The sequence below is a fragment of the Aphelocoma coerulescens genome, unplaced genomic scaffold, assembly GCF_041296385.1.
Source record: "Aphelocoma coerulescens isolate FSJ_1873_10779 unplaced genomic scaffold, UR_Acoe_1.0 HiC_scaffold_128, whole genome shotgun sequence".
NCBI classification, from domain to species: domain Eukaryota; kingdom Metazoa; phylum Chordata; class Aves; order Passeriformes; family Corvidae; genus Aphelocoma; species Aphelocoma coerulescens.
The window spans coordinates 355,356-370,146 of NW_027183483.1; the positions used below are offsets into that span (position 1 = coordinate 355,356).

General features: G+C 37.5%; 1 long non-coding RNA gene across 1 annotated transcript; it reads left to right on the forward strand.

Annotated features, from left to right (window-relative positions):
- Positions 1–1,597: 1,597 nt before the first annotated feature.
- On the forward strand, positions 1,598–7,504 carry LOC138100677 (uncharacterized). Its single transcript, XR_011146896.1, has 2 exons — positions 1,598–2,689; positions 5,945–7,504. It is a non-coding gene; the product is annotated as an uncharacterized lncRNA (long non-coding RNA).
- The last annotated feature ends 7,287 nt before the right edge of the window (positions 7,505–14,791 follow it).

Below are 14,791 nucleotides of genomic sequence, written 5' to 3' on the forward strand. Positions count from 1 at the left end.
AAGATTCAACTGGCTTCATGTTTTCACAAATGTTTTTAAAGGGACTTCATAACTAACTACTAAACATTTTAAAAAGAGCCTTATAAGCTGATACCACATCTCATCTACTGAAATGAAGAAGAATATGATATCTGCTTTTTTCTGTAGACTTTTTTTTTGTCATTGGTAACATTTTTGTCCCAGATTCAGAGCATCACAGATGAATCTCGAGGCTCAATTAGAAGAAACAGCTACTCCAGTCCATTGTCCGTTGTCCAAGATGCTCAGGCACTGCTGACTAATGATTACCAAGAGGAAGAGGTAGTTGGACATAGTGCTGACTAGACATATTTTCCATTGCAATATTTGAAGTGCCACTACTGCAAACTGAACTACACATGAACAATTTAATCATTCATTGTTATGGAGGAGTTTTTAGTCATTTTTTCTACATTCATTATCTTAACCTGTATTTCTTGTCTCTAGATGATGCTTCTGCGACATGAACTATATTCTCTTTCTCAAACTTACTTTCCGTAAAAGAAACACATTTCTGAGATTTCCTGTTTTCTTAAGAGCCAGAAGCAGGGTGTTACATTAATAAATATATTTCATGTTTTCACCAACCATTGACTTCCTTTATAGTTTCTCTGTTGAAATACTGAAGATTCGCAGAGACTGTATTGATATACTAGGTCTTTTAAGGAGATTTCTATGCTTATTTGCAAGCCATTATTAACCCATATATGTCATTACTGCTTTCTGCATGGTGACAGTGAAAGGAAATGGACTGATTTAATCAATGAGTTTAGTGTGCACTTGAAGCGTTGCTCATATCTAAAATGTGTAGCCTAGTTTGTAGAAGTGCTGTATACCATTGTATTTCCCTTTCATCATGGAGTGAGAGAGCAAAGTGTTGTGTTTCATGAATTGAATTTGGTATCAAAATAGCACTAACAAGAATGTGTTTTTGTTGTGTTTGCATTTTTATAGATGTGTATTATAGGTCCAGAATTTCTCTTGGTCTCACTGTCTTTCTAAACATGGCAAATTTTCTTCCATTGAAGTATAGTTGAACTGAACTCATCTTACAGTGTTCCTTTGAAATTTTAGTCCATCAGCTATTGTTCCATGGTATTTATAATATTGGCATGTATTTGTTAGCTTTTTTCATTCTCGTCATAGAATTAATTGTATTCATAGGAATTTCTGATTTGTGGCCTTGAATCATCGTTTAATCATCTGTGAACATAGGAAGACCATCAGACTAAGAGATATTTATATGAACCTCAGAAATTAACTCAAGAATTTGGGAATCCTGGAGGATAAGGACTAGGAAATAATTTAGGGAATATACAGAAGCTCAAAGGCATTTAAAACCACCTGCAATTACAATTTGTGAACCACTAGAGGAATTGCTTTTCTGAGACAAAAGTAGTATTCTCATCTGCTTGGGTTTTATTCGTGCTTTTTATTGACCTGCATGAAATTCTTAATCAACATATATGTGGAGGGACCATGATGATGTCTAACGTGAATAATTGGGGTTCCCAAACAGAACAGGACCTTCAACTCATGATTTAACAAGTCTCTGAATAGCTTTCAGAACTGTTAAACAAAAAGCAAGCAAACAAACAAACAAACAATCACAGGAAAAAAATAAATACCTCCTCCGAAACAGAAAACTCCAAAGCACAAAAAGAATCCTGCCCCCAAATACCAATTCATTTATAATTTTCAGAGTCTTAAGTTACTGTATTTGTGTTGCATTTGATGGAAATAGAGAAGTCTATGGACAAAGTATTATGAGGGAAAGTAAGTAAATAATGTGCTAAATATTTAATCTTTCTTTTCTCCAAAGAAGCAAGGGGAATGGAAAATAGAAAACACAATATTCTTCCGACATGCGCTTTTGTGTTCTTGAAGTTGATTTGACTTTCTACTGTTAAAAGGGAAGAGAAGGCCCCTTCATGGCTAGATTGGTTGGATTTGTTATGTAATATTCATAATTTGTTATGTTATACTCTTGCAGGCATAAATAATCTAATTTAATAATTTAAATCTACAGCTAGCCTTCAATTCAGCCAGTCCCATACTGGCGTCATGAGAGTCATGTGGTAGTTCAGCTAAAGGCATGGGAAATGGACAATGTTTACAACAGTATCTGTGAAATAATGTAACTCGTGAACAATGAGAGTACTGGCTTTCAAGTTTTTCATTGGCAAAATGCCCTGATGTTAATAAAGTACTCTCTGGTGAAATTGAAATTCACTTGAGTTCATTACAAAAGTAATGTTCCAGGTAAGATGTAGTTTTGCAAATATGAACAATTAAGTACATTTTTACAAGCAATTTCACTTCATGCTAAAGTCACAATAGTCTCATATTTGTTCACAAAGTAAGGTGCATTTTTCTTTAACCTCTTTGGTTCTCCTGCTATGAAATTCCTTTTCAAAATTTTAATAATGTGTAATTTGAAAATGCTAGTTTTGACTGAATCTTGCGGTGATTATTTGTTTTGTGGCCAGGCCCAGCTGATCCATGATAGAAACACTGCCTCACACTCCGCTCCAGCAGTTGAAGCAAGTGTGGCTGCTGCTATGCCAGAGAAAGTGCAAATGACCTGGACTAAAGAAAAGTTTGTAGCGGAAAAGCATAAAAACAAGGATTCAAATGTGTCTGGCTTTAAAGATATTTTCAACATGAAGCCGTAAGTATGCATGTGGTATGTGGAGCTTTTTATTTCATTGTGTTTATTTTAATGGGGGGAGGGGTTCTAGTTGGTTGTTTTATCTGGGTTTTGTTTTTTAAGTGATTCTGCTTTATTTAAACTTGAATACAAAAATAATCTTTTCATGCACTTCACTTAAATGGCATCCTTATAAAAATAGTATGTACTATGGGTACATTATGGGTCGAATGACTGTAAAGAGAATGTTTTGAGTGAAGTTTAAATATAGCAGACTTCAAGCTGTAAACTCAACATCTGGATTGTACCAGAAAGCATATATGTTAAAAAGCTTAATGATAACTTCTTCTTTCTCCCTCTGTGTGAAAAATTAGTGTATTTTTGTTGTGTTTGGTACTAGAGGGAGTACCAAAGAAGCAGATAGTCTTTCAAGACACTTAGGTTGTGTTTTTGATTTTGGGTGCATGTTTTTTTGGGTGTGGGGGGTGTTTTATTGAACAAAGGAAGAGAGGGGGAGTTGGGGGTTTTTTTTGGTTGGTTGGCTTTTTAATGGACATTCAGTGCTCATCCTGTAAATTAAAGCAATATAAAACTTGTCTAAATATGTATGTCTTGCTATATTAAATATTTCCTGTTTTAAATATTCCCTAATGTCTTCTTCTTAGATAGATAAGAGCTACTCCTTGTGTCAAACCAATGTAGTAGACACAAAAACAATTACAGAAGGAAATCAGTTTGTTTGTTTCCTCATGTTGTGATTTTAGAAGAATAGCTTAAATTATTTTCTGCACATGACCAAACCAAAACTGTGGATGTCAAGGGAAATCTTAATATCTAAAGAAAACATATCTTAAATCTAGGACTTTTAGGCAATGCAGTTAGAAAGCATATTTAAAATCAGTACCTAAAATCCTAAGTTGGTTTGTGGATTTGCTTTGAGCTCTTTAGAAACAGTTTGCCTTCTGCAGATTCCAAAAATTATTGTGCTCATGCTCTAAAGCATTGTCCTGGGCTGCATTATACTCTAATCTTTAAGGGCTTTTAAAATTAGTATCTTTGAAATAGTTCTTATCACTACTTTAGAATTGTGCAAGACACTGATTTCAGATATTATTATTTTAAAACTACAATGTGTAGTTGGGTAGAAATTACAGTTCAAACTTGGTGTGCCTGTACAGTATATTAATATCGTTGACTTAATAATGTACCTGATGGCATAATTTTTTCTTTCTATGCATTTGCTTCCCTTTCACATAGAGAATGGGGAAATCTGTAAGTCTAAATTTCACTTCACTTAAACAACATAGGCTGGGTTCTCTGGTTCTTGTGATCTTTTACATTTTATGCATGTTTTTAAATCATAATTTGCAATGCATTTATTCTTTTGTTCCTTTTTAATATAATGTGATATAGCACGTGCTGAAAAAATATTCATCATTGTGACTTGTTAATGTTCTCTTAAGTATTATCAAATTTCTATTCAAGCTAAGTCACAAAACATGTGTTTTAGTTTCTGTAAGAATATAAATATTGACAGTACTCCTCTGCACCAGCATAGTATTTAGTGTTCTAATTAACTACATTTAAAATTGAATATATTTTTATTCTGGAAGAATAGCCTCTCATTGTGCTATAACTACTTGCACAATAAGGAATATTTGTTCACAAAGGGAACTTTCATGTTTCATCAAAAGTCAGTTCTTGCCTGCCTTCTACCAACCCATGCATGTGTAGAAATAACATAAGTTCAGACATATATGACAGCACACAAAAATGGGATACTACCTCTCTTGAGTGAAATTCACTTGACTGCTCTGCTTTTTTTTAGAGTTCAGCATTTTCTTAATTTTATCTGCTTAACAAATTGAGCTTCTTTTGAAAATTTGGGAAGTTTACTTTGTCTACTAAGTATGATTTCAGTTCTACCAATGTTTGAAGGATAAGTGATGTTAGTAAGCCTCAGTTCACATTTTACACAATGCAAGCCTTTATTTCAGTGCTGAATTTTTTGCCCACTGTCACAAAGTTACACCCTGCGTGTTATTTTTAGTTTAACAATGTTTCAGCTTCAATATTTATACATCTCAATTATACAATCTTGCCTTTCTTCATAGTTCTTGTTTGGTCATCTCAAAATGCAGTTCTGCTTCTAAAAAACTGAGCTTCAAGCATTCCTTTGTTCCATATATGGTTCTTGTGCAGTTGGTTCTTAGGATAGATGGGCATCGTGATAGAAAATCCCCCAGGAGGGACTGATAAACTCAGTTTTAGAAATGTCATTCTCTTGTAGGGGGAAGATTAGGGGTGGCAGAGTACAGAGAATCAATTGAATTGGTAGGGCTGTTTTTCACTGGCCACTAAATTTCAGGCCAAATGCATTCTAACTATTTATTAAAAAAAAAAAAAGAAATCTATTTTTGGGCAGCAGATCTTTTGGATAAATGGACTAAGTTAGAGTTTGAATATTTTGGTCACATTGTAGCATATGACTCATTTCCAGCCATGGCTAACTTTACACAGATAGCTGTTTCTCAGGAACTGTAAGGAAACTGTTCTTTTATTTTGTTCTGAAAAGCAGCTAAACCATACAAGTGAAATACTACAGTAAGGACTTTTTTTTAAATCCTAGCCGTTTTTTCTTCCTGTGCACAAACCTACAACAATTACATTTGTAGATGCATCAAGGAAAATATTAGGTAATGTTGATAATGTAAGGGAATAGGCTCAATTTCAGTTCACTGCTTACTGCCTTACTCTTACGGTGTGAGAAGCTAGTAATTTTTTCAAAATTCTGTGGTGTTTCTGAATTTTCTTCACTGGCTTATAGAATTTTGTAATGTTTCCAAAGGAGCGTGAATAAAACCTTGTACTGTACAACATAAATACTGTGATCTTTCCGTTGCATACCTGTAATTTCATTGTCTGGGAATTCTTGTATAAATCCAGTTACTTTTTTATATAACTCAAACTGGATTCTTAGTGGTTCTTGTCTGAACTTTAATTTCTATTGAAACCAAAGTTTTGATTCATCTTGGTAAAAGATAATTGACAACTGGAAGATTTGTGCATTCTGACAAATTACTTAGAACTGCTTGAATTTCAGACTTAAATGTTTTTGTCAAAGGTATTGAATTTTCTTATTTATTTTGAATATGTACAAATATTAGTGTCCATGAAAATAGCTTGGTTTACATACTTGTAATTTCAAATAAATAACATATGATTCAATTACATAAGTATTATGACAGTGCTTAAAAATGTTTCTTTGCATGCTAGAAATCAGTCAAATGTGAGAAGAATGCACACTGCTGTGAAGCTCAACGGAGTAGTGCTTAATAAATCACAACATGCTCAGCTAGTTCTCCTGAATATGCCTGGACCTCCTAAAAACAGAAAAGGGGATGAAAACTGTATCCTCTACTGTATTTATTCCATATTTCTTGAAATTGAGGGTTTCATTTTTGTGATTCTGCCATTACCTGTTGGGATAACCATTAGTAAGTATGGTAAGCATAAGTCTGCCTTTAAGAAAGTGACACAAAGAGAGTTATAAAAAATCTTGGTAGCGCTGAGGGAGGGGGATTTTCTATTGGTATAAAGCATTTCTTAACTTTGAACTAATTTTAAAATTTCCTACTTTTATCTTTTTTTGTAGGTGACTAGGGAAAAACTAGGAATTTCCCCCAAGTTAGGCCTCACTTCCACTTGAATAACCAGTAATGGGACAGTAAAGGGTGACACATAAAAACTCTTTGATGAAATTGTTGAACTCTATTTTCGCATTATATGTCAGACTTTTTGAGAGATTACTAGCTATTTTGTTTCTCTTCTGAATAAATTCCTTGACCAGATGGTATTTCAGACATGGAATTTCTGGAAGTTCTGACAGAAGGTCTGGATAGAGTTCTCCTAGTCCGAGGCAGTGGACGTGAAGTGATCACCATTTATTCTTAATCTGTTTGCATGTGTTTTTCAAACACCATACACCACCACCATAAGAAGACAAAGTTTTTTGCTATAATTTGAGCAACTTCATTGTGTTCTAGTGCGTTGAAAATTACCTGCAAACTGAATCTTATGATGATGTATTCTTTTTTTCCTAGTAAGATGTTATATTTAAATAATATTTTAAGCAAATTTATGTAGAAAATATTTCTATGGGGAATTGATAAATGGTGGATGGGTTAGGATATTTATGTGTGTGTAGCATATTCTGACACTTCTTAAGCTGTGGTAAAACAAAAAAATTGGTAATGCAATCATATTTTTAAAGATATAGAAATATAAGCAACTTCTGATTATTTTAATCTTTGTTCTGCATCATAATAAAAGGGAAGGGTTGTAGGAAAGGTTGTCTTCTTTCTTTACCAAAATGCTGCTGTGTTGCTTCTGTTGGAATTAGTCCTGGTTCAGGAACCTTCCTTCAGAGAGATATATATATAGCCAGTCAAATTTGTCTATGACATGCATAGAGTGTTTCCCTGAAGTTCATGATTTGCCATACCTGTTAAAAATAATATTTCTGTATTTAAAATACTTAGGTAGCTGAAACCACCAGGTGATAGCAAATAGACAAGCTGTGTGGGTTCTTTTCTATGAGGTACTGGCAGTTAACCATTATCTTACACCATTATACCAATGATGAAACATGAGAGCATCCAACTCATAGGAAGGCGATGGTGCAGAAACTTCACCCGGTTCCAAATATAATTTAACAGTTGATAAACCACAGCAAGGTGGTTAATGAAATGCAGTCTCTTGTTTTCAGATATGTATATTTTGAAAATGTTGTATGTATGCTGCTGTTTGAAATAAAATCTGCTTTTCTCAACTGAACTAGCTCCTAAGTGTTTTTCACTTGAAATTTTTGAACAGTTTAGCTTAGGTGTTCAATAGAAACTTTTTGCTTCTTTTATAATTCTGTTCCTTTCAGGCACTCTTTAGCTTTGTAAATGTTGTTTAAGATCTAAAGTGTATCAGAAGATTGTCCTGCTGTAAAAAGAATGGGTCTATTTAGACATATAAACACTTATTTTGGTTTTTCTTTTTCTTATTCCTTTGTAATACAATCAAGACATCTGTTGCTCAGCCTAGAACAGCAGTGATGCAGTGCCCAAGTACCTGGCTAGGCTCAAGGCCAGGGTTTTTATCATAACACTCTCAGCTGAAGTAAGACAAAGCTATAAACAGCAAAAGCTGAAAACAGCCATTACCTGTCCCTGTAGTTTGATGCACAGGAACAGAGGGAACAAAAAGGTAATCAGATGACCCAGTGAATTCCTGATGACTCAAAAACACTGCTGGGTTACATCAAAAGGCACTTGGAAAGGCATGCTGCACACCAGAATGCCCCCATATACCACTGAGTGTGACTGCAGCTGTGTGCCTTGAGTTTGGAATAGGTTTATGCATAGTCGCTCAGAGGTACCTTGGGGGTGCACCAAAGACACTGCAGGGGCTCTTAGGTGCAATGAAAGGCACATGGAGGCCCTGTGGACAGATGAGAAGGCATATGAAGGTTCTAGATTTGCACAGCAGATCAATTGAATTAAAAAGCATTCTCAGACCAGTGAGGAGAAGAAAAACATCAGCAGATGCCCCTACTGCACTCCAGGTGGCTGTAGGCTTTTCATGGGACATATTAAAAGGCACTCCATGGGCTGTTGTGCAGGGCCATCAGCAGGCATTTATAGACAACTGTAGATGGCTTATAGTAAAAGTAATGATAAAAATTTAGAGATAAGCTTTCAGAGCCATCAGGGACCTACCAAAGGCTCTATGAGTGCCCTTAGGTGCAAGGCAAGACTGACAGGGGTTTCTGTGGGCATAACAGAAGGTATTTGATAAACTTACGGAAGCGGTAGAGAACAAACCTTCAAGCTGGAAAGTACAAAACATCAACTTAGAAAGGAAGCTTTCAATGATCCAACAGCAGATGGGCTTCTGAGACTTTTATACATCCTTATGTGTTACAGGGACCACCCATGCTGTGATGGAGGAGGATGTACGAACACTTCCATGTCAGCTTCATTTTTTTGAGATTTGCTTGTAGGTGCACAGTATTAAGAATTATGGGCTATAAGTTATCAAACACTATGATTTAAAGTGGTGGATAGGTGAATTCATGTGCAAGACTAGTCAGGGCAAAATGCCATTGAGGCCTTATTTCTGGTGATAGTTTGTTATATTTCTTAATGACCTCATAAGAAAAAGCTACAGGACAATTTTGCACCTGTTCTCACCTGCAAATTGCTGTCTCCTGCAGCCTTTAAATATGTTAGGAAGTTAGGTAAAAATCCATTAACTTATGGCAGTAAACATAGACTGCAGATCCAACAGCTGCTGAACTCCTGAGGCTTTCATGCTTTTTGGTGTCAGGTAGTAAATGCACCCATGATGCAGGAGGACGTATGAGTGCACTTGTCTGTTGGGTACGTAATTCTTTTGGATTTTGGTCATAGGTGCACAATATTAAACCTTACGTGTTATAAGCTATGAAATACCATTACTTAAGTGGTGAATAGTTAAATTCACACGCTAGAATGGTCTAGAGAAAGAGATTGTGCCCATCTTTGTCATTTGCTTTTTGTGGTATTTCTTAATGAGTTTGTGAAGTTAAAGCATAGAGTAGGTTGTCCTGTAAATTTGAGAGATGCAAAGGACAGTGGCATAAGATTTAGGTAGTAGAGCAAGCTCAGAGTTCCTGTGATGCTAGGATTCTAAATGGGCTGCCAAGAAGCTTTTGGATCTTCAAAAATTAGAGCTAGAAACACCTTTAACTCCTGCTCACTCCTGGAGCTGGTCTCTCTCAAGAGTCAGGGTTAACTGCTGGTGAAGCTTAGGTGGTAGAGCAAGTGCCGAGTTGCAGTGTTTGGTCAGCAGCTGAACTAGGCCATTGATGTAGGTTTATTCCAAAACAGCTTCCCTCTCTCTTTACCTCAGAACTCAATGACATTGAGTAACAATGAGACCATTATTTGCCTGAAATACCAGGGGGTTTTCAGTTCTAAAAACTCTTTTAAGGACACAAATCAAAAAAGGTTGCAAATGGAAACAGGATTATATTTTATGGTGGGGGTTTTGTTCTTTTTTTTTCCTGTATCTTTTTCAGAACCAATGCTCACAAGCATTAACACAATGCACACATGTAGGCAGGAGCAGGCTGATGTGTTCGTCAGTTTAGCTTGAAAAAATACCCTTGCGGTCTGGCAAAGAAAAGCCACTAAGACTAGCAGCAGGAGTACAGGCCAAGCAGTCCCTGTTTCCTGAAGAGTGAGGATGTGGAGAATGAGGATCAGTATTGAACAAACACAAATGTAGAAGAGGTATGTAGTACTGTAGAATATTTTCAAAAGTATGACACAAGTCAATGACAAGCACACCTTGTACTTTTCAAAACTTGCCCAGCTGTGCTTCTTGGCCAGGGATGTATGAGAAGTGCATGCAGGGACAGCTGAGAAGCAATAGATCCAGATAGTGCAGCAAACCTGGAGTCCTTTTAAAGCACAGGCTCTTTTGCATAAGCAAGATCCCCTGAGGAAATGGAGCTAAGGGTAGTGCAGTGCTCGCTCCCTCTCTAAACTTCCACTGAACAAGAGAAACAGGACATAAGTGGTGCCTTGATAGTGCAAGAGCAGCAGGCATGCACTTGCCTATCCACAGTGGAATTGGTGCTGTTGAAAGCCTGCAAGAGCAAGGTGAGGTCTGCCCTGGCACTTTCTGTATGGGAGAAAGACTCTGGGGAGAGTGAGAGAATGCACTGGCACAGTTCATTGGTAAGACAAGCACATAGCCTCCGGGTTGGTGGTTCTGTTGAAAGGCTGGCAGGAGAAGATAAGGGTCAGCTTTCTGTCCTGACTCCTTTTGTGTCAGAACAGGTGCTGGACGTTTTCAATTTTGGAGTTGCATTTGAAATGCGTTTGTGTGATGGTACCTTTAGCTGGCAAGGCAAGGACATAGCTCTATCTAGTGGTGCTGTTGAACAGTGACAGGGAGGAGGTAAAAGCAACAGCTTTTTGTCCTGGCTCCTTTTGTGTAGGGTCCATTGCTGGATATTTTCAATTTCACAGCTGGGCACTGTGGAGACTGAGAGATAGTGATGGTGCCTTTAGTTTGCAAGAGAAGTGAATAGCAGTAGTATTGGTTATGCTATGGAAAGCCCTGCCAGAGGAACATCAACAGCTCTCTATCCTGGCACATTTTGTGTGGGAGGAGTTACTGGCCATTTTCAGTTTTGGAGCTGGACTCCCCCAAGAATCTGATGGTACCTTTAGTTGATAAGGTAAGTGTACAGCACCAGTGTTGGTGGTGCTATTGAAAGGCTGCCAAGGGAAAGTGAATGCTCTTCAGAAAGCTCTTTTACGTTTTTTACAAAGGGTGTTTAAAAATTTGCTGGTGTCTACTAACATTTGTGTATGTCAAGTTTGGGGGTTTACCTGTGATACTACCACTGTTTATCCTCAATGACACACTTTTCTTATTGCTGCTTAATTTTGTGCTGTTAACAGATAAATAAAATGCTTGGATCCCAATTTGCTTTAAGATGCATGGAGTGGGTTTTCCTGGCAACACTCAAGCAAAATGACAAAATTGTTTCGATCAGTTGAAAAAAAACCAACTCCATTAAATATCGCTAAAGGAAAGGGTAATGTATTGAGTGTAGAAATTGTCAATAGATCACTCCAGCAAGTTTGTTTGTATCCTTGGAATGCCAAAGGCTTTCTCTCTCCCGTAAGATTTATTTCTGGAATTATCTATCAGGGTAAAAGGGAAAACCACACAGTTTGGAGATATTGCTGTAGGCTGAAGTAGACAGCCCTGGCTGTGTTCCTCACTGAAATGAAGAAAATTTTATGTCTATCTGAACTCTTTTTTGCCAAAACTATTATTCACATTGGGCACAACAGTACAAAACGCCACTACCTCTGCCCTCTGTTACCAAGTGAACATAATCACCTCTTAGAAACAACTGGGAAAAAATAACATGCACACATATCTATACCACTACCTATATGTATGCCTATAGGCCTGTATTTATTCCTAGCTCTTTATGTATCTCTATACCCACTTCCTGGGTTAGTGCAAACAAACCTCACATCACAGCTGACACAGATCCGTGCCGTAAATCAAATCTCTCCTGATGGGAGAGAGTTTTTAAAGTCCTTGCCAGGAGTTAGTTCGAGAGACAAACGGAGACTTTCAGCCTTCACTGCTGCTAGATAGTTGTTTATTAAGTCTTATCAGAGAAACAGAGTCACTAGCGTGACCCAGAGCACAGAGCAGAGAATGCAGGAGAAAGCATAATTATCAAGATTTACACAGCTTTTTAAAGATAATTTAACCAATAGTTACTAAAAATGTATATTATTTTCACTTTTCTACCAATTATTCAGTAACACAGCCAGGAACTGCAGAATTTTTGTCCAATCATCCCAAATTACTTTTACTGCAGAATATGGAGTAGTAGAAGAAGAAGGTTTAGAGAGCAACAACAATCCTCCATTTTGATGGGTTTTGCTCTTATCTATTTACTACAAAGAGAAGCCCAAAACCTCTAAGTTTTTCACCCTGTGGCAATCTTACATAGTAGTCTATCACCTAATTCACACCACTGTATTTTCTAGTTCTTGTCCAATAGTTGGCAATTTTTTCCATGGTCGAAGGTCAAAACAGTGTTGTTCAGGGGGGTAAAAACCCTTCAAAACAGGCAGAGAAATATTCTCTGCACTCTGGGTTCCTACAACAGCTGTACTTGTAAGTCCAGTGGAGGGCCTGTACGGAAGGTAGCAGTTGGAAACAGCAGAGCTGCATCCAGGGTAAACAGACTCAAGCTGGAGGGAACAGCAGCAGCAATGCTCTTGCAAGAGCTGCTCATAAGCTGAGGCAGGAAACTGTGAAGGGACAACTTGTTGCTGATTCATGGAATGACCTGAGTTGGTACTGAAAGGGAGGGATCCGTTCTAGAAGTAAAAGCTCAAGAAATAGTGACCTCCTTACTCAGGAAAAGAGGCAGGTCATGAGGAAGAAGAGGCATCTCTTTTCTGTGTTAGAGAAACTTGTGGTGTGTGGCATAGGCTGCCTTTCAGAGAACTTTTCAGGCATCATCTCTTTTCCTGACCATGTAAACCACCTCTCTTCTTGCTATGCCTCCCAACATCTCTGTTAACATTGATGCCACACACCGATATATGCTGATAATGCGTTGAATTGCTACAAATCATTCCCATTATGCTTGATTGTAAATCACTGGTTTTACTTGTCAAGCTAGTGAGAAATTGGGATACAAATATTTTCTCTGCCTATGTTCTTCCACAAAAAAACCTCTCCAGCAAGACCTGAACCATAAGCTTTAAGCATATAAATGCGGAAGGAAAATCACAAGCTTGTCAGTATTTGAGCATATTAAGAACAATCGGCTCTCTTGCTCCTTAGAGACTTTGTACTTGGAGAAATTCTGTGTACAGTGGCCAAACCCAATTCTGATGAGAGAGAAACTAATTTGCCTGCAAGATAATATGTCCTGTGAAGCATCTAAAAAGGATCAAGTGAAGGAAAGTGAGCCTTGAAAGGTCTGCAATTTCAGCCTGAGAAAGCTTGCAGGAAGGACAAACTTTAGTTTTGAATCTGCTGAGTGTGAAAAATAGAGCTGTGACTCACAGAAGCGTGCTCCTGTGAGACTTCTCTTCCTTATTCTCCCCCCTTCAGGTAGAAACATTGTGAGAGAAAATTTCACAAGATAAGGTAGAGAAGCAGTGTTCCTGTATAAAAAATACTCATTCAGCACATCAGTTTGTTTCAATAGACATGCTGTGGACTCTATAAACCTCATCACATAATCTCACAGCACTGCAGAAAACGACAACAAAAGGATTACACTTCTACTAAGCATCCATTAAGCTTATAATTCTGCTTCCTTAGGAGCAGGTTAGCTGGTGCTCAAAATGAAAATGGAAATAATAAGGAGGACAACCAAGGTTGTCTTTCAGCCTGTGAAAATCCCAACAAAGAAAGAGCTCTAAGTAAAACTGAGGCTGTGTGATGGATCTCAGGCTCAAGAGAAACCTTCAGTCCAATGAAGCAGAGGATGGAAAAAGACAAGTCAGTGGCTCTATGCATAATTTCCCACAACACACAGCAGAAACATTAGCAGAAAGCAGAAAGAAACCATTTCTGACTGAAAGCATTTATTCTAGAAATGATGGAGAAGGAAAAATAAAGATCACCACCATCATCTTTTCATCACAACTTCACAGAACAGATGTGCCTTTAAAAGTGTAAACAAATATTCTCAGTTCTGGAATTGGGAATAAGGTGGAGATTTGGTCATCTACAGAGAGGCATAATTCATCTTCCTGGGGTCAGTTCCATTTAATACTTTTAACCAATGATCTGGACTCTTTCCCAAGATTGCAAAATTGGGTGACTTCAGCAGCCACAGCCCAAAGGAAGGCTAAAGTGTAACCAGAGCCATAGACTAGGAAGGACAGTGACAATAGATCACCATGGAAATAACATCAGCTTTGAAAAACAAGGGGACATAGTTTACGCTGGTGTAATGGAACGGCTAGTCATTTTCAGATCCAGTGTGGGATAATAATGGAAGATTGATGTAGAGGATTATAGACATGCTCCAGTGACATGCAGCTGGGGTGTAGAAAAAGATGTGTATCATACAAATCTTTCTTTAGCTTCCTATATTTGACAAGTAGAACATCTCTGTTTAGATAACACAGGCCTTTGGTAGATTCAGTGGTGCTCTGCTGCACATGATTGAGATTACTATATTACCACAGGCCTGGGCCCTAGGGTATATCACCGTGTCCCGCAGCCATAGGGAGGAGGAGGAGAGAAGATCCAACATGCAGGAATTGTGCACCAAGATTTATTCATTTAATTATTTCACAAACTCTTTTACAGACTTTTTTCTTCATAGTCTAATTGGACAAAGGATCAGCCACCCCTTGGGGTGATTGGCTAAAATCCTAAAACATCCATTGTCAAAATATTTTTCTACTATACCATAAACAAGACTTTTTCAAGGTTGCAGGTGGCTTGGTTGTTTACATACTCTGCTACCTCTTCTGTGAGAGAGAGAAGTCTCTCATGGACTTAGAAAATAGCAAG